This window comes from Dermacentor variabilis, unplaced genomic scaffold, assembly GCF_050947875.1.
Source record: "Dermacentor variabilis isolate Ectoservices unplaced genomic scaffold, ASM5094787v1 scaffold_12, whole genome shotgun sequence".
Taxonomy (NCBI): domain Eukaryota; kingdom Metazoa; phylum Arthropoda; class Arachnida; order Ixodida; family Ixodidae; genus Dermacentor; species Dermacentor variabilis.
The window spans coordinates 31820171-31840743 of record NW_027460280.1 but is presented as its reverse complement, the minus strand read 5'-3'; the positions used below and the strand labels follow the sequence as shown (position 1 = coordinate 31840743).

Genomic DNA, 20573 nt, shown 5'->3' with positions numbered 1-20573 from the left:
CAGAGATCAGGCCAAGCGCCTGGCAGATTCTGGTTACCCGATGTGTATGCTCACTTCTATCGCGGAGGGCTTAAGCAGGAAGTGCAAAAACGCGTCGAATGGAAGCAGTGCCAATGCTAGAGCAAAGAAAGTTGCTATGGTACCATACATTCATTACATTTCGCATAACCTCAGAAGAGTAGCGGCGAAATCGGGGGTGGACGTTCTTTTCTCTGCCCCTGAGCGTCTACAGAAGCTATGCAAACAGGTTAACAGAGAGAATAACAAAAGGCACGCATGTTCTACCCAACATCGCAAACAATTTGTAAGCTGCACTCATAACATTGTCTATGCCATTCCGCTTTCATGTAGAAGAACGTATATTAGTCAAACCGGTAGCTGCATCAATGAGATATTAAAAGAGCATCGACATAACGTCACTAGGGTAATTGCGGATCATTTGGGTATTCACTGCCGAGATTTTTCCTGCAAGCCCATGTTTGAAAGCACTTCCATTCTGTATAAGGCTCATAGCAGGATGACGAGGGAGATTGTGGAGGCCTACGAGATTTAAAAATTAGAGCAAAAGCGCGTAAGCAAGCCTTCGATGTCATATCGGAAAAGGAGATACGATTTCTTGGTTTATCTTTGTGACCATTGCAGTACATGTTTCCCCATGCCTTGTACACGTGTACGGTTCATCGAACTGCACCACTGAATGTCCTTTTTTGCTGTTACGTCTGTTGCCGCTCGCACGGTATATATTTATCGATGCGTGCGAAAATAAAATGTATAGTTGAAAGTGAAGCGCTGTGTCTGTGTATCTGTTTCTTTCTACGTCCTCGTTCAGTCGCGCTTATACACTTTACTATGGATTCTAACCAACTAGCCCGCCAACGTGTTTTAACCAATAGAAATAGAAAAATCTAAATGAACTATACATCAGCAATAGCATTTAAAGATTGAGAAACGGGCAACAAACGAACTTCGGCAGGTAACAAATTCTACTGTTCAATCATGCGTGGGAAAAACTGTATTTGAAAGTGTTAGTCCGTGGATGGTGTGGTCTGATATTAGAGGCATGATGAGAATCTAGTTGAGGTCGGGCAAACAGGCCTTAAAAGGGAGGGATCTGATGGGTGACAAAGATAGTTCTTATAAGAATAGAAAATCTTCAGAGATTCTATGTGCCGACGGCTAGAAAGAAAGAAACGAGAGGTTTAATTCTGCAAGAGCAGCTGATGGTGAAAAGTCTCGGTCGAAGCGATGGTAAGAAAACGAATAGCCTTCCTCTGGACCGATTCAATACAATTAATTTCACCTTGTTTATATGGATTCCATACGGAGGAAACATATTCTAAAATTGGGCGAATCAGTGTTTTGTGTGCTACTAATTTAGTGTCCCTCGGAGCAGCAGACAAAGTCCGGAGGATGTAACGAAGTTTTCTATAACGCTTTACTACAAATGTAATCTATATGTTTGGACCAAGGCAAAGTGGGTGTAAAAATGACGCCTAAATACTTGTATCGAAAAACTCGTGTTAGTTGTGCACCGTTGCATATATAATCAAAACATACGGGCATGTGTCTGTTAGTAAAATACATTATAACAGTTTTATCAGAATTGATGCTCATTTTCTAGGTAGCACACCAGTCACAAAATAAAACAAAGACATCTTGAAGGCGCTGATGATCAGCGAGGGAGTCAACTGGGCTGTACATAACACAATCATATGCATAGATGCGTATTTTTGAAGTAACATGGCCTGGAAGGTCGTTAATAAACAATAAGAATAGTAGAGGGCGAAGTACAGATCCCTGTGGGACCCCTGAGATGACGTCGACTACAGACGAATCCGCAGAATCATAGCATACGAATTGGGAACCCAAAGAAAGGAAACTGAAAATCCAAGATACTAACTGAGGGATATTTAGAATATCATGGAGTTTCAAAAGCAATTTAAAGTGTAGTACAGTGTCGAAAGCTTTGCTAAAGTCAATGAAAATGGTGTTAATCTGATTACCTAAGTCTATGTAATGGGAAAGGTCATGAGTGAACTCCGTAAGTTGGGTTACAGTACTAAAACCGCGCCTGAAGCCATGCTGAAAGCTGTTAAATAGCTTATTCTTTTCAATGAAAATTATTATATGCTTATAGATTATGTGTTTTAGTATTTTACATGAGGTTGGAGTTAAAGAAATAGGCCTATAGTTAGATAAGAGCTGTCACCAGATTAATATAAAGGTAGTACTTTAGCTCTTTTCCAGGAAGAAGGCACAACTCTACTATTAAAGAACTTCTGACATATAATGAACAGATATTTAGATGTCCATAGCGAGAATCGTACTAAAAAGGGATTCGGAATTCCATCAGGGCCGGCTGGTTTTCTAGTATCTAAGTTTAGTACGAGATTCAAAACACCTTCTAGGCTAATGTTGATATCATCAATTGCATAAGAATCGTTAGTTGTAAGTGTTCGAAGACTGGAATCATCCGAGGTGAACACTGACTGAAAATATGTATTAAACTTTTATTTCACTTTATTTCAGGGCATTTCCTGCGGAGACAGAGACTAAAGGCTGAAATAGCCTGACTGGGCCCCTGCCCCCGTTCAGTTCATACAGCATTTACGCGTACAATAACATATACAGTAAGGTGCACATTATATTAAAATTACAGTTGCACTCAATGTACAGTCGATGAAGGAAAAAAAGTGACTTCTAATACGTAAGATAAGAAGTACGAGATGCATACATGTGCACACAGATCACGCAGATAGATATACATATAGAAAATGTCACACAGGATTCATGTGCTAGATAGCTAGTAGACCGTTTATCATGTTACAGATATGTAGAGAACAATTATGTACCAGTACATTGTGCTTACAAAACAGAAAATAAAGAAAACCAGCAATGTTATGGACATAGTAGAAAGTAATGTAAAACAGTCTACAATACACATGCTGTTCTGACAAGGAGCGTTTTGTACATTCTTTTAAGTTTACCATGACTGTCTGTCCAATTTATTATGTCTTTCTGTTTATTTAGACTCTGTATAGCTTGATACGTTACCGATTGTTTCCCGTAATTTGTCCTAATCTCAGGAGCCTCCTCCTATGCTGCCTAAACCCGTACTTATGTTCAACTACCATATCACTGTCTTTGTATATGTTTGTGGTGTGTATATGTTGCACTAATTTATACAAATAAATTTGATTGGCCATAAGCATGTAGTGTTTCAGGAATAACTCCCTGGTACGCAAGTCACGGATATCTCCTGCACAATTTCCAAAAATACGTAGCACGCGCTTTTGTAGTACCGTTAATCTATTATAGTTGCGCTGAGTAGTGGTGCCCCATACTAGCGAACAGTAGGCAATCTTAGAATATACTAGAGTGTAATGAAGAGTTTTTTTTAGCCGAAGAGGTATTAATGTAGAAATCTTTCTAATACATCCTATTGATCGAGATATATCGACTACCAAATGGTCGACGTGACATGACTATACCAAAGACTCTTGGAACCAAACGCCTAGGAATTTTTACTCAGGTGTTTGCTGAATAATCTCGGTTCCATACGTAATATGCATGTCATTTTGGTCGCGTTTATTTGGAGGAGAAAAAATTATGTAATTAGTTTTAGAGGCATTTAATTGTAGACAATTATCATTTAGCCATTTGGATAGGTTTTGTAGATAATGATTAGTCCTTTCTTAAAGTTCACGTTTCGTCCGTGAAGTAAAAAATACGTTAGTATCGTCCGCAAATATTACTATATCAAGGGTGTTGTCAATCTGAGTTATGTCATTAATGTACAACAAAAACAGGGTAGGACCTAATACTGATCCTTGGGGTACTCCATTCGTTACATTTAACGATGTCGAGGAATAATTATTAACATCTGTAAATTGGAAGCGTTTCTCAAGATAGCTGGTTATTAATTCCAATGACATGGCACGTATTCCATAACATTGCAGTTTTAGAAGTAGAATATCATGATTCACCGAATCAAATGCTTTCCGCAAATCTAGAAAGAAACCTAAAGTAAAATCCTTATTTCCAATACCTTGAATAATTTTCTCCTTTGCACGAAATAGTGCCTGTTCAGTTGACTTGTGTTTTTGAAATCCAAATTGCGTACTAGATATGATATTATATTTCTCTAAGAACTTTTTATGCGATAATTAATTGCCCACTCAGACTTTTGATAAAACAGGTAATACCGATATTGGCCGATAATTTGTAAGGGCGTTTTTGTCTCCGGATTTGTGTATCGGAACAACCCTTACTATTTTCAGTTGGTCAGGTAAGATACCAGTATCGAACATTAAGTTAATAATATAGGTGAGAACGTTTTTTAGTAACTTGGAAACATGCTTTACTGGCTCAGCCCTAAATTCGTCATAACCAGCGGCGACATTTTTTATTCTATTAAGTAACTCTTCAGTCTCTTGCGGGGTGACGTGATAGAAAACAAACGAATTTGGTAAAGAACTGATGTGTCTTGTTGGTTGTTGACTGCCTATAACTACGCTATCTGACTTCCCCGATTGTATGAAATATTCATTGAAGGTGTTAGCCAAACACTGCCTTGCTATCGCATTTCCATTTATCTCAATCTTTTGTACGCTGGTTATTGCATTGTTTCTGCTCGTAAATCTGTTTACTGTTTCCCATATCTTTTATACATTAGTTTGATGGCGAAAAAACAAACTTTCATAATAATTTTCTTTTTCTTTCTTTAGATCTGAAGTTAGTTTATTTCGAAGCTTCTTGAACTCCTTAATTTGGTTTACATCGCGCGTACTAATAAAAGTGTGATACATCTTGTTTTTTTTTCTCTTATTCTTCTGTATAGTGCAGGGTTAATCCAAGGTTTTCTCATTGCTTTCTTATTCTTTCGGCCACATTGTAAAGGAAACGCATCCATCATAACTTACTTTTAACTTCTTGTAGAATTCCTCGTTAGCATCATTATGATCACTGCAGTCATACACGCTAGTCCAATTTATGGCCTCCACTAACGAAAAACAAATTTTCAAGCGATTTGTCATTTATCACTCTATATTTGCTTACTTCAAGATGTCTGCGTGTGAAGTGAACAGTAACACAAAACACGGGTAGATGATCACTTATGTCGCTAACTATCACTCCACCTATTAGTTCTGATACACTGATATTCGTAACACAGATGTCTATGGTTGTAGCTGTTTTAGGGCCAATGCGTGTGGGAACCGAAATCAATTTTTCACATCCGTATGACATAATCAGGCTCTTGTAATTCATCGCGTACTGGTCATTAATAACTGTATTTATATTTATATCACCAACAACAAAAGAAGGTAACTTGTTTGTCTGAAATACCTGCATCAATTGCTCAAGAAAGTCTAAGAACTCGCGCTTAGAACCAGCTGGTTGCCTATATATGGCAGCAAGCTGAAATTGAGATGTTTTTATAACCAAGCATTCAACATTTACATTTGTAATTGTGTACTCCTCAATAATGGCGTAAGCATAGCTATGACCGATATATACCGCCACACCCCCTCCTCTTTTCCCTACGCGGTCCAAGCGTATGCAGGTGTAATTATTAATGACGGGTGTATCATCGGTAATCGTCAGCCAAGTCTCCGTGAAAACAATGACTTCAAATCTCAGAACGAGAGACTCCAAGAAAATTTGAAACGCTCCTGAAATCGCTAATAGGTCGTTAACAACACTGCTGTTGATTTTAAAGATGTGGAAGAAGAAGAGCAAGGAGATATGAAAGACGAGAATTTACAGGGGTTAGACTTGAGCAGTTTCGGCAACTGAAAATGTTAGAAGAAATTGTTAACCGAGGTGGCTTTTCCTGGAGTTAATTTTTTCAGCATTGCCATTTGTTGGGCGTGTTGGTAAACTGAAAGCATATTTAGCGCCAGCAAACAAGGACGGAAGGGAGACGACACCACAATTTTTTACCTGAGCGTACAAAACGCATGCCTGAGAATTGTTAGAGCGTTTAGTGCGAAGTCTGCCAGCACGTCGCGATAAGTGCAGCAGTTCTCGGTCCATCCAGGGAAGGTTATTGTTCTTTTTCTTAGTTTTCAAAGGAACAAATCGATCTATACATGATTTTACAACGCTTTCAGAACACGCCACGAGCGCATCAACGTCACTAGATAGTCCAAGTGCCGAAAATGCGTCGAAATTATTGGATAGTTCGTCTATGATACGGACGTCATCAGTTCTGGAAAAGTCTCGAAACGTGGACAGCGTAAAACTTTGGTTGTGGATCGGCCGGTTTACAGATAGAAAAACAGCGTTGTGATCCGAGATACCATCAAATATTTCGTACTTGTAACCCGTTTTGGCAAAATCAGTGCTGAGAAAAATCAAATCCAGTACTGCGTCACCACGGGTGGGACTATGAACGACCTGCTTTAAGCCAAGAGATAACGAGAATTCCACAAATTTCCTGTTTAATGCATTACCATGATCAAAAAGTGAGAGAGACGTCCAGTCGATTTCGGGAGCATTAAAATCATCTAGTAAGATGAAATTTGAGGAAGCTGGATTCTCTTGTAGTAGAAGTTGGTGCAGGTTGTCAAGAGTTTCGCATGAACTATTAGGGGGACGATATAAAATGCATATGTTTAAGAATTGTTTACCGTAGTAAAGTCTACAGCAGACTGATTCTATGTCTAGTGGAGAGAAGAGGATTTTGAACTTGAAATCCGAGCGAAAAAGCAATGCAACACCACCTCCTCTTTAATTATGACGATCATTTCGCACGGTGACGTAACCTGGCGGTGTAAACTCCGAGTCATGAATACCCGCATGTAACCAAGTTTTGGTGATACCAATAATGTCAGGTGAATAGGACAAAACAAGGGACAATATATCCAGTTGTGGGCGACTTCCTCTGTTCTTATTCTACCAAGCACAAATTTACTAATTCATGCCATCCGCAGACGAACGGTCTTAGGGAGCGGCTTAATCGAACAATAACAGACATGCTGTTCATGTACGTTTCTGATGACCATCGTCACTGGAATACTGCTCTCCCGTTTGTCATATTCGCGTACAGCTCATCACGCCACGACACTTCACGTTACTCGCCATTATATTTGTTGTGCGACCGAGATCCAGTATTGCTTTTTAATACAATACTGCCTACCGCTCAAGAGTCCGTGTCTCAGTATACAAGCGATGTCATTGCTCGAGCCAAAGAAACACGCCAAGTGGCTCACCGTCGCCTGTGTGCTTCTCAGAACAAGCGGAAAAGCATTTGTGACAGTAGCCACCGGGACGCCGATTATATTCCCGGGGATCTTGTCTTGTCTTGTGTCCCAGACAGTGGCGCATACCCACTATGGGGGAGTGGCCAAGAAGCAGGCGGTTTTTCGTATACTTAGAAGTAAAGCCAAACTAGATTTAAATTGTGGAGCGTGAGACTAGAACTGTAATTTAGATGTGTGATGAAAATATTGTGAAGAATTTTGATAAAATAAGTTAACGTAAATAAATGAAATAATAAGAAATATTGATAATTTTAGAAAGTCAGCAAGGTACTGTTTTTGTATCTCTAATAAAATTGTAAATTGCAAGAAAAGCATCCCTGTGGCTGGATCCCAGTGAGGTCGCACCAAAAGAAAGAATGGTTGGTGAGGTTAGCGATAGCCCAAGTTTGGTGAATGAGTGTACTAATAATTTTCTTTGTCTTATAAAGCGGCGGCAAGAGAGAAAATAATGTTCGATAGTTTCAGGTGCACTGCAAAAAGAACATAGAGGGGACATAGCGAGACCAGACCTGTGTAAGCAAAAATTTAGAGGAGGTATACGGCATCTCAATTTTGTAAAAGAAACTTCCAATTGTCTTGAAGGACACCAATTATTATTCCATGGGAAGCCAAGATGGTGGAAATCAGAAGACGGTGTTAGTATGGATGTTGCAGAGTTTTGAGATATAGCGAAATTTCTGTACCTAGCCGCGGTGACATAAGGTGATGTCGGCAAAACAGATATGATAGGGCCGTTGAGGGATGCTCGTGCGAGTGAATCGGCCATTTCATTCAAGTGTAACCCATGATGTCCAGGTACCCAAAGCAAACATACTTTCCGTCAGTACGGAGGTACCATCGAACGAAAGGTTCTTTAAATTCTTGTATCTAAAGATGCAGTCAGTGCTGCACATAAAGATAGCGAGTCGGTCATAATAACAGCTAATGGGTCATTTTGGGGAAGTTTTCGTAACGCTAATATAGTCGCTAATAATTCTGCTTGAAATATAGGTGTGAAATTAGCAAGGCGAAGCGAGTAAGACCATTGCAGAGATTCAGAGAAGATCCCCACTCCCGCCTTCTCATTGCACACAGAAGCGTCAGTGGCTATTACATTTTCAGTGGTTAGTTGGTATAGGTGGTCGTGTAAGATATTAATTAAATCTCGCCTTGGTAACAGTTTAGCATGATTTAACTCAATTTTGAGGTCTGTTAAGTCATTATTTGAATGACAAACTTGGCGTATGGACACATCCAATTGTTGTAACTGTGCTTGCACAAATAATATCTGAGGACTGTGGAATCTTGACCACGATACCTGAAAAAACTCAGATCGTTCAGTGATAAAAGCATATTGCGTACGCCTTTTTGAAAACTAATAAATTTTTGAATATGTCTGAACCGTAAGCATGCGTAATCTGCAATCTAGGGTGGGTATATGGGCTTCCTGATATAAAACAGCGTTGGCAACAAATCTAGGAAGCCCGAGGCATGACCGTAGAGCTTCTCTTTCTAAAAGTATGAGAGGTTTAATTTTGTAGGGGGGGCCACCTAAAAATATTACGCAGCCAAATTATAATATGGGCCGAACATACATATCATTTATTTTATCATACATTCATATACATATCATACATATACATGTCATACATATCATTTATTTTATCATACATTTATCCCTGCGTAGTCCAGAGCGGCGGTGGCTGAGCCGGCGAAGCATAGCTACGGCTCGTTCTGCCTTTGTTTTAATATGTTCAATGTGACTGCGCCAGGTGAGTTCGCCATCGTAAATAACACCAAGGTACCTGACTTCGTCAACTTGAGGAATGATTTCCTGTCAGTATTGCAAAGATATATGCACTTGTGCAGTTAATGGGAAGACTAAGAGCGCACTTTTGCTAATATTTAATGACATACTTAATCTCTCTAGCCATGTCTCCAGCATTCCTAAGTAAGTTTGCAACGACTGTTGTAGAGAATGTATATTGCTTGCGGAGGAAAAAAATGCGATATCGTCCGCATAAACATAAACATGTACTTCCGGAGACAAAGGAATGGTGCTTAGCAAAGTGTTAAATGATATAGGGGAAAGAACGGAACCCTGTGGTACACCTCTTGTCTGCTTGTGTTTAGACGTCGAAATACCGTGTTGGTAACAATAAAATTCTTTATCCCTTATAAATTCACAGATCCAAGCGGTTATATATTTTGGGAAATTCGTAGAGTGAAGCTTATCGAATAGAATGCAATGTTCTACAGAGTCGTATGCTTTTGCTAAATCTAGCGTCACCAAAGCTGCGTACTCTCGTTTGCGGCGAGCAAGTTTGCGGCTCTCTAAATCTACATGGGCGCACCATATGGAGTGGCCCGGACGAAATCCAATCTGACAAGGACTGAGAAGGTTATCATCCTGCATAAAATTTGTTTTACGGACGTGAAGAACCTTTCTATTAATTTGACCACATTTGAGGTAAGAGAAATTGGTCTTATTGTAAGGAAGATGAACGTGCGCACATAGTCAATAGCATCGGCAGCATCAAGCGCGCAGCAGAGGCTCGAGCTCGAAAACTGCTCGGTGCATCCTAGGATTGGCGGTCGCTACGCACCCCAATAAATCTCCTTTTTAAGTGGTGGAGGTGCGGGGTAACGTTCCATTCTACCATCCTGGAACTCCGTTCTCGGACGCTAACCTCCGCCATGCCGGACGCCGACCAGCAGACTCTTCCATCGCCACCCGCCCCTTGCGCTGGCACCGTTCGCCAGCGGGAGCCTCCTATCTTCAGCGGAACCGACGACAACGACGTTGAAGAGTGGCTGTCGTCCTACGAACGGGTGAGCGTTCACAACAAATGGAATGACTCGGACAAACTGGCTTACGTATCATTCTTACTCGCGGGCGTGGCCAGTCTCTGGTTCAGAAATCATAAGAAGGATATCCGAACGTGGTCGGAGTTCAAGACGTCGATTACCGAAGTATTTGACCGACCCGCCGTCAGGAAACTCCGAGCCGAGCAGCGTTTGCGTACACGCGCACAGGACACGGGTGAGACATTCACCAGCTATATAGAAGACGTGCTAGATTTGTGCAGGCGCGTGAACGCTGCCATGACGGAAGCGGAAAAGATCAAGCACGTCATGAAGGGAATCGATAATGACGCGTTCCAGATGCTTCTGGCCAAGGACCCGCGCAGTGTTGGCGACGTCATCAGCTTGTGCCAGAGCGCCAGAGCTATGATAAATTACGTAAGCAGCGAGCTCTGACAAGGCGACATCCCACACCAAATGCGGCGTCACTCTGCAGCCTGAACACCGGCCCAGAACAAGCCTCCCTGATAACCCAAATCAAGGACTTCGTCCGCGAAGAAGTCGCACGACAGCTATCTTAACTGACTTAACGACTTAACCTAAAGAAGTGTCGATTTGCTGTTCGCTCACAATTTTAGGCCACGTCGTGTCAAAGGAGGGCATTCGCCCGGATCGCGAGAAACTACGTGCTGTTACTGCGTGCCCAAAACCTACCACTATGAAAGAGCTACGCAGTTTTATCGGCCTCTGCTCTTACTTCCGGCGATTCGTTGGAAATTTTGCGTCAATTATATCGCCTCTCATGCAGCTCCTTAGCGGCGCTAGAGATCTCTCATCATGGTCTCCAGCGTGTGACGACGCCTTCAAAACCTTGCGCCGTCTTCTCACGACGCCACCCATTCTTCGCCATTTTGACCCTCAAGCGCCAACCGAAATCCATACCGATGCAAGCGGTGTAGGCCTTGGCGCTGTGTTGGCACAGCGTCAACCTGGCCACACAGAATACGTCGTCGCATACGCGAGTCGCACGTTAACCAAGGCGGAGACGAATTACAGCGTTACAGAAAAGGAGTGTTTGGCCATTGTATGGGCGCTTGGCAAGTTTCGCCCATATTTATACGGCCGATCGTTTGACGTAGTGACCGACCACCACGCGCTATGTTGGCTGTCGACGCTCAAAGATCCATCGGGCCGCCTTGCCCGCTGGGCATTGCGAATCCAAGAATATGACATCCGCGTGGTTTACCGTTCCGGGCGAAAGCACTCCGATGCTGACGCGCTATCCCGATCGCCGCTTCCCCCGAAGGCCAGTGACGACTCCGCCTGCGAGTGTACATTATCTTCTCTGGACGTTGACACTATTGCTGCTGCACAGCGTAATGATCCCTGGACTGCATCTCTGCTAGAACTTCACTCGGATGCGTTCCGGCGTCACGTACGCTTCGGCGCCAAGTTCCTCATTTTACGATTCGCGACCAGCTACTGTATCGACGCAACTATGCCCCAGAGGGTCGCACCTGGTTACTCGTCATTCCGAGAATCTTGCGATCAGAGCTCTGCTCCTCGTTCCATGTCGACCCTCAGTGTGGCCACGCGGGAGTCTTCAAGACCTGCGAAAGACTTCGACACCGCTATTACTGGCGCGGAATGTACAATTTCGTTCGAAAGTTCGTCCGCTCTTGTCATGAGTGCCAACGCCGCAAAGCGCCACCGCCCAACTCCGCCGGTGAACTCTAGCCTTTACAATGCCCATCCCGACCCTTTGATCGCGTGGGCATAGATCTCTACGGGCCACTTCCGTTGACTCCTACCGGCAACAGGTGGATAATCGTTGCGGTAGACCACTTAACCCTTTATGCGGAGATTGCTGCTCTACCAAATGCTACAGCGCAGGAGGTCGCCAATTTCATACTTCGTCGTTCTCTCCTTCGTCACGGAGGTCCACGTGAACTTTTAAGCGACAGAGGCCGCGCCTTCTTATCTGAAGTCATCGAACGACTGCTTGCTGAATGCGCCATTGTTCATCGTAAATGCACTGCTTATCACCCACAGACTAACGGTACTACGGAACGCTTTAATCGAACTCTTGGTGACATGCTCGCCATGTATGTCTCACCTGATCACTCTAATTGGGACCTAGTTCTTCCGTTTGTCACCTACGCCTACAACATCGCGACTCAGGCCACTACCGGATTCTCACCCTTTTGCCTTCTTTACGGCCGTCATCCTTCGCACACAATTGACACCATTCTGCCCTACCGGCCGGACCCATCTGGATGCCGGCCGATCTCGGAAGCCACCAGACACGCCGAGGAATGTCGCCAGCTGGCCCGCCGATTCACTTCAGACGACCAGAACCGTCAAAAAGCTGTTCACGATGCCCAGAACTCGACTCCCACTTTTCTCCCGGGCGCTCTCCTTTGGTTGTTAGTGCCACACTGCACGCCTGGGCTCGTTTCAAAACTCCTTCCGAAGTACGACGGGCCATACCGCGTTCTCGAAAGAACATCACCCGTCAATTACCTGGTTGAGCCGCTAACGCCGCCGTCCGACATGCGACGTCGTAGCCGCGAAGTCGTTCACGTTCAGCGTCTCAAGCCGTATCACCATTCTACCACCCTTCCAGAAAACTAAGTCGCCAGGATGGCTCCTTTATTTCCGCGGGGCCATTGTAAGGAAGATGACGAACGTGCGCACAGAGTCAGCAGCATCGGCAGCATCAAGCGCGCAGCGGAGGCTCGAGCTCGAAAACTGCTCGGTGCATCCTAGGACCGGCGGTCACTACGAACCCCAATAAATCTCCTTTATACAGTAAACTCTCAGTTGTATGAACGTCGGTTTATCGAATATTTCAGAATAACGAACTTTTGAAAAATCCCCGGCAGTTTTCTTATAGATTCTATGCAAACATGTTTCACTTAAACGAATTTCGGAACAGTCAATATTTCAGTTTAACGAACTCGCTTAGAAGACCAAGGCTTATTTTTGCGATCAGAACCGATGCCCGCCCTCATCAAATCGCCGCCCCAGCGGCAATGTAACGTCGCTGGCGCTACAGCGCCCCTGGGGCAAACGGCGGTGCGGAAAACGAACGGCAACGAGGCATGGCCTCCGAGATCGCCCGCACAAAACGAGCAAGCATGTAATCTCGGAGGCCATGAACAAAGTAACATCGCAGGCGCTTACAACGCCGCCAGAGCAAAGCGGCGATCTGTCACACCACAAACCACGTGGTGTGTGTTTTTTTCCGACCGGCTAGTCGTGGCATGGTCGTCGTCTCTTTCTTTCGAAGAAGAGGCGAAGAAGACGAAGATGAGGCAACTGCCGAGCCAGTTTCAAGCCCTATAACTCTAGCTGAGGTTGTAGGGTACATTGGAAAGTTGAGAGACTTTGAGTCTCAACAGCAAGCTGTGCTAGAAGAAGTGTACCAAAACATTGACTCTTTAGACAGTTTTGTTACTTCCTGTGCTTTAAAAGTACAAGTGCAGAAGAAGATTACAGATTTTTTTTCTAAGTGAGAAAGGCAGCATTATAACTGTTATGAACCTTGTATTTGTTGATATGTACAAATTCCATTTTACACATTTCTAACACTATGGATGCCATGTAGTTTTCTCCATGAATTGCACTTCAAACTTCTGACTCTGTATGCCATGTCTTATGTTGGTCTAGTGAATACTCAGTTTAGTGAACTTTCAGTTAAGTGAACTATTTCCTTCGGTCCCTCGAAGTTCACTCAAATGAGAGTTCACTGTATTATGTTTTCTAAGTCAAGTCCGGATGATTTTTTCTTTAATAGTGGGATAATTTTAGCTACTCTCCACTCTCTTGGAACCCATGAATTCTTGAGAGAGAAATTTATTATGTTTAGTAGGTCCTGAGGCGCATAATCAAATAAAACTTTTAGCATTCCTGTTGTAATTTCATCTGGACCGGGGGCTGACGACGGCAAAGAATTAATAATGCCTTCAAGCTCTGTCGCTGTTACTGCTACAAAGTCGTCTATCAAGGGAGGTTTCTTTAGTTCTATCGGCAATTGATGTGCGAAACGTCGCGCAAGACCTTGAGTGATTTTCTCAAGTGATTCTGATAATTCTTTTGTTGATAGAACGACAGATTCGACGTTCACGGGGGCCGGTATAGCTTTGTGAGATCGAAGAAATTTAAGCAGGGCTTTTTTATTGCTAGACTTCGAAAGGTATGTGTAGTGCCTGGAATCGTAATCCACCTTAGCATCGTTTAAATGTGGTAGCTATATATGTATAACCAGCCCAATTAACAGGACACTGGTTGTATAAAAGCTTTTTCCATGCAGCTTTTCTACGTCTAAAATCTCGTTCGCATTCAGAATTCCACCAGGGACAATATGATCCATCCTTATAAGATTTCACAGCAAATTTTAGCTTTGCTTGATGACTGTTTTAGTATTGAACATAGGCTCATTGCTTTAATATCCATCTCCATGCCCTCCTGGGCTTGTAAAGATGATTTTAAAGCATTTTTAAATTTTTCGTACTTAACAAAAGTACGCATATTATTATTTAAACTAGTTAACGGAGTAAGCAGTTCAAAAATTATAGGAAGGTGATCACTGTTAGTTCCGGAATCTATAGTCTTCCAGGAGGTGACTGTCATGCTCGGGGTAGCAAACGTAAGATCTAGGGCAGATCGCGACTGACCACGCACGAAAGTATGTGCTCTCGAATTTAAGCAGGAGAAATGATTCATTAAGACCCAATCCCACAGGCGTTTGCCACAAGTGTCCGTTCGGAAACCCTCACGATACATGATGAGAATTAAAATCTCCCACTAGTATGATGTTCTTCTTACTGCGAGCAATAGAGGTATCTAGATAAGGGGTATCTTGTACTCCAGCGGGGAAGTACGTGTTAAATATAGAAAAAGGTGTGCAACCAGGTAGTACTATATCCAGTGCTAGGATTTCACAGTCTGGGGACATTATCTGGTAGGCTATATAGTAGCTCTATGGCAGATTTTTGATGAGACAACACTAAACCACCGCCTCGGGATGGGCGATCCAATCGAAAACATTGGAAATTTTTTAGATGAAAAGATTGACCAGCAGCAAGCCAAGTTTCCTGTAAAATAATAATATCTGGAGAGTATGTATGCCATTCGGTGTATGCAACGCCCCAGCAGCGTTTCAAATGGTCAACATGTCTCTGCTACCTAGACGACGTTCTCGTATTTTCACCTACATTTGAGACACACCTTGAGCGCTTATCAGCTGCTCTTCGAGTCTTCCGGGAGGATGGGCTGCAACTAAAATCATCGAAGTGTCACTTCAGTCGTCGGCAGATTACAGTACTGGGCCACCTCGTCAACGCTTCCGGTATTCAACCAGACCCAGAGAAAATTCGTGCTGTCACGTCTTTTCCTGTATCTCAGTCTGTCAAAGACGTACGAAGTTTTGTAAGACTCTGCTCCTACTTCCGACACTCGTTAATGACTTCGCAGCAATTGCCCCACCGCTTACTGATTTTCTGAAGAAGGACGTGCCGTTTACGTGGGGCCCCACTCAAACTGCCGAGTTTGCCCAGCTCACCAGCATTCTCACCACGCCACCTATACTGGCCCACTTTGACCCATCCTCTCCTACAGAGGTCCGTACCGATGCCAGTGGTCACGGTATCAGAGCCGTCTTAGCCCAGCGCCAACAGGGTCAATATCGTGTTATCGCCTACGCTAGTCGCCTCCTCACAGCAGCGGAGCGCAACTATTCGATTACAGATCCTGAATGCCTGGCTCTCGTCTGGGCGGTTTCCAAATTCTCCCCGTACTTGTATGGCACGCGCTTCTCTGTAATGACGGACCATCACGCGCTCTGCTGGCTTTTCTCACTCAAGGACGCTACCGGCCGGCTTCGTCGCTGGGCTCTTGGGCTGCAAGAATATTCCTATGCGGTAGTGTACAAGTCGGGTTGATTCCATCAAGATGCAGCCTGTTTATCACGCTATCCAGTGGACGAACCACCCGCCGACCCTGACCCCGATGTCGACGCTTGCGTTGTCTCCGTTTTTCAGCTGCTACAAGTTGCCCACGAGCAACGCCGTGATGCCACTGTGAGCGCCATCATTGATGGCTTGGAATCTTCGTCATCTGATTCGTCCCTTCACCTTTTTGTTCTCAGGGATGGTGTATTACACCGGTACAATGTACGCCCCGACGGTCCTGCCCTACTTCACGTCATTCCTAAGCACCTCCGGTCAGCTGTTCTCCAAGAACTTCACGATTTACCAATGGCAGGTCACCTTGGCGTCTCCCACACGTACGACCGGATTCGTCGACGCTTCTTTTGGCCAGGCCGTGCCCGCTCCATCCGGAAATACGTTGCGGCGTGTGAGAAATGCCAGCGCCGAAAAACACAATTGATGCTGCCTGCCGGGTGCCTTCAACCGCTCGACATTCCTTCGGAGCCGTTCTTTCGCGTTGGCCTGGACTTACTTGGCCCTTTCCCTCTGTCCACGTCTGGCAACAAGTGGGTCGCTGTGGCGACAGATTACGCCACACGCTACGCCATCACCAGAGCCCTTCCAACGAGCTGCGTCACAGGTGTCGCCGATTTTCTTTTACGCGACGTGATTCTGCAGCATGGCGCTCCACACCAACTGCTCACTGACCGTGGTCGGACATTTCTTTCTAAAGTCATCGCCGAGATCCTGCAGACCTGCTCAACCAAGCACAAGCTGACTGCGTCTTACCATCCACAGACTAATGGTCTCACGGAGCGTCTGAATAGTACCCTAACAGACATGCTTGCAAAGCATGTCTCGTCTGACCATACTGATTGGGACCTTGCCCTACCCTATGTCACTTTTGCCTATAATTCTTCGCCTCACGACACTGCCGGTTATTCCCCGTTCTTTCTGCTGTTCGGCCGAAAACCCACATTGCCACTGGACGTATCCCTTCCATCCGCCACAGCAGAGACCAGCGACTATGTACTTGACGCCATCACCAGGGCAGCCCAAGCACGCGAAATTGCCCGCGTTCGCCTCTTGACCTCGCAAGGGAAGCAACGGCGTTTGTACGATTTCCAACACAGAGACGTCGCTTTTCGCCTGGATCTCTGGTACTCTTGTCGTCCCCTACTCGACACGCTGGTCTGTCAGAAAAACTCCTGTTTCGGTACACAGGCCCATATCGAGTGCTGCGTGCCCTGACTCCAGTTACCTACGAGATCGCCCCAGTCAGTACCAGTGCCTCATCTGCCCCGAATCCCACTGACGTTGTGCACGTCGCACGCCTTAAACCATGTTACTGTCCTGTTATCACCGATATTTAGACGCACCGGGACGATGCTTCTGCCGCCGGGGGTAATGATACAGGGATAGTGCGTGTTTCTTGTGGCCGATGCACGCGGGCGCCCCGAAGATGACGAACGCTCCCTGGCTCTCGCGCTGTCAGCTGAACTGGCCAGCGCTGCATTATCCTTTGTAAGTATACATTGTAAATAGTCTCCAGTTGTTAATCCTTCGTTCGCGTAACAATATAAAATATTTACCTAAATAATCTCCAATAGAATTAGGGCAACGCCACTTCAGTCAACCAAAGGAACAGGCTAGATTTAGGAAAGGATATTGTACAATGGATCCCATCCATGTAATTAATGAGGTAATCGAGAAATCTGGAGAGTGCAATCAACCTCTCTACATGGCTTTCATAAATTACGAAGAGGCATTTGATTCAGTAGAGATACCAGCAGTTATAGAGACATTATGTAATCAAGGAGTACAGGCAGCTTACGTAAATATTTTGGAAAATATCTACAGAGATTCCACAGCTACCTTAATTTTACACAAGAAAAGTAGGAAGATACCTATAAGCGAAGGGGTCAGACAAGGGGACACAATCTCTCCAATGCTATTCACTGCGTTCTTGAAGTATTCAAGCTATTAACTGCAAAGGCTTAGGAGTAAGAATCAACGGCGAATATCTCGGCAACCTTCGGTTTGCAGATGACATTGTCGTGTTCAGCAACACCGGGGACGAGTTACAACAAATAATTGAGGACCTTAACAGAGAGAGTTTAAGAATGGGGTTGAAGATTAATATGCAGACGACAAAGATGATGATCAATTGCGTGGCTAAGGACAAGAGTTCAGGATCACCAGTCAACCTCTACAGTCTGTGAAGAAATAAGTTTACCTAGGTCAATTACTCACAGGGAACCCTGATCATGAGAAGGAAATTCACGGAAAAATAAAAGTGGGTTCCAGTGCTAGGGCAGACACTGTCGGACCCTGACTGGAAGCTTACCGCTATCATTGAAAAGGAAGGTGTACAATCAGGGTCTTTCACCGGTGATGACATTTGGGGCAGAAACTTGGAGACTGACAAAGAAGCTTGAGAACAAGTTAAGGACCGCGTAAAGAGCGATGGAACGAAGAATGCTAGGCATCACGTTAAGGACAGAAAGAGAGCGGTTTGGATCACAGACCAAACGGGTATAGCCGATATTCTAATTGACATTAAGAAAAAAGAAATGGAACTGGGCAGGTCATGTGATGCGTAGGTTACAGAATGGGTGGCAAGACAAGGAAAGCACAGTCGAGGATGGCAGAAGACTAGGTGGAGCGATGGAATGATAGATAAGGAAAAGTAATATAAGAAAAACAATGAAGAGGTTGCGAGAGTGCACACACGCGCAGAGAATTGACCGCTGTTAAGATGTAGTTCGGGGAGCAAATTTAATTCTAAGAGTCAGAGACGCCTCCGAGGGCAGCTAGGAACGAACGGCAACGATCACCGCACACAAACATACAGGGTGTTTCAGCGAACACTTTCAAAAATCTTTACACTAGCATGGCGCTCGTTGGCAATACCTGGCCCTTGCGCCATTAAACATCACATTCATTCAAAAAGCTTTAAAACATGTCTGTGGCAGATATCACAATTCTAGTTCATGAGCTGGTCTACTCGAAGCGGCGGACAATACTTGAATAAAAAATTGAGATGCAAAATCGAATAATTAATAAAAATTCACTAATTATGTTTTAACTAATTACATTATGACCCCTATTGCAATTTACAAATTATAGCCGTGGAGTTCGCAAGACGGATCCACTTGGAACGAATTTTCAAGATGAAACCAGCTTCGAGATATAAATTCCCGAACTTTATGGAGAAATGCATTGGCGTTTTAGTTAATTTGTTAAGAAAACGTCGTTTCAAGCACTGAAGCACACAAGTAACTGGAACGCCAATGCATTTCTCCTCAAAGTTCGGGAATTTAAATCTCGAATCTAGTGTTGTCATGAGAATTCGTTCCAAGTGGATCCGCCTGGCGAAGTCCACTGCTAGAATTTGTAAATTTCAATATGGGTCATAAGATAATTAGCTAAAAAGTTAATGAGTGAATTCTTGTTGATTAGACAATTTTGCATTTCAATTTTTTTTTTGCAAGTAGTGTCCGCCGCTTCGAGTAGACCGGCTCATCAACTAAAATTAGCTATCTGCCACAGGCAACCCTTAAAAATTTTGAAAGTGTTCGCTGAAACACCCTGTATATTCGAACATCCAAAATATAAGTACACGGGCACAGGGCATGGAGGCAAGCGAGATTATGCGTCCGTACATAGCGTGCAGAGCGACTACCTCGGCGCACTCACAGTTTGGCTAGTGTTGCGTCGCTCGACGGGCTCTCGAAGACTCATGTTGGTCAGTGGGAGCGTGTCGATCAGAGGTCCCCTCACGCGTTTGCGCTCGACCGGGTCCTTCCGACAGCGGTTGGCCTCCCGAACGTTGACGTTCGACCCAAGCCCTCTTCTCAGCTCCGTCTGCCTGCCGACGGGGTCTCTTCCCTTTCTCTCGGCTGCCTGAGCCACGCGTTTGTTGCCGATTCGCTGAACGCTCTGTCGTTGCACTTGCTTATTCGTCGCCGTTTTTCTTCTTTATTTTTCTTCACTGCACGTGCGACACCGGCCATCTCGCGCTTTCACGCTCGAGCGCGTGCACAACCACGCGCGAGATTCGCTCCCGCGGGTGCGGCGTGACACTCGGTCCAGTTCATGGCGCCGACTCGACAGGCGGGCTAGTTGTTTCATCACACTTTCCCCCATCACAAGAAAGGTTTTATGGAAAACACTTCACGTTAATGCACTGATGCTCGCATCGGACGTCACGTACATTTTTGAAAAGTACGAATTATTATTATTTTTTTGAACACTGATGCACGTACAGTTGAATATACAATATAAGCAATGAAAAAAAATGTGCTTGAACAATAACACCTCGTTTACGGAAGGCCACATAAAGAGAAATGTGATCCTTATTCCTAAATGTTTATCGCACCCAAGAGCTCAGATTGCAGGTGCTGGTTGTCTGTTCCTAACATAAAAAGTCGACCGTACAAAAAAAAAAAAAGAAAGACATGGAATTTATTGATTGCCCACACCACTGCTAAGCATTCCCGCTCTATGGCTACTTCACTTGGCAACAGTTTTCGACTGGCGTATGTTACTGGGTGGTACAATCTTGGCTCTGGTGTTTGATAAACTTTTT

The 20573-nt window shown here is 44.3% G+C and overlaps 1 long non-coding RNA gene across 2 annotated transcripts in view; it reads right to left on the bottom strand.

The window, feature by feature from the left end:
• The window catches only part of LOC142566122 (uncharacterized), a 96078-nt gene extending 76181 nt beyond the window's left edge, over positions 1–19897 (bottom strand). For both annotated transcript variants that reach the window (XR_012824971.1, XR_012824970.1), the window contains exon 1: positions 19682–19897. This is a non-coding gene — a long non-coding RNA (uncharacterized LOC142566122). The remainder of the gene's footprint in view (positions 1–19681) is intronic.
• Positions 19898–20573: the final 676 nt, after the last annotated feature.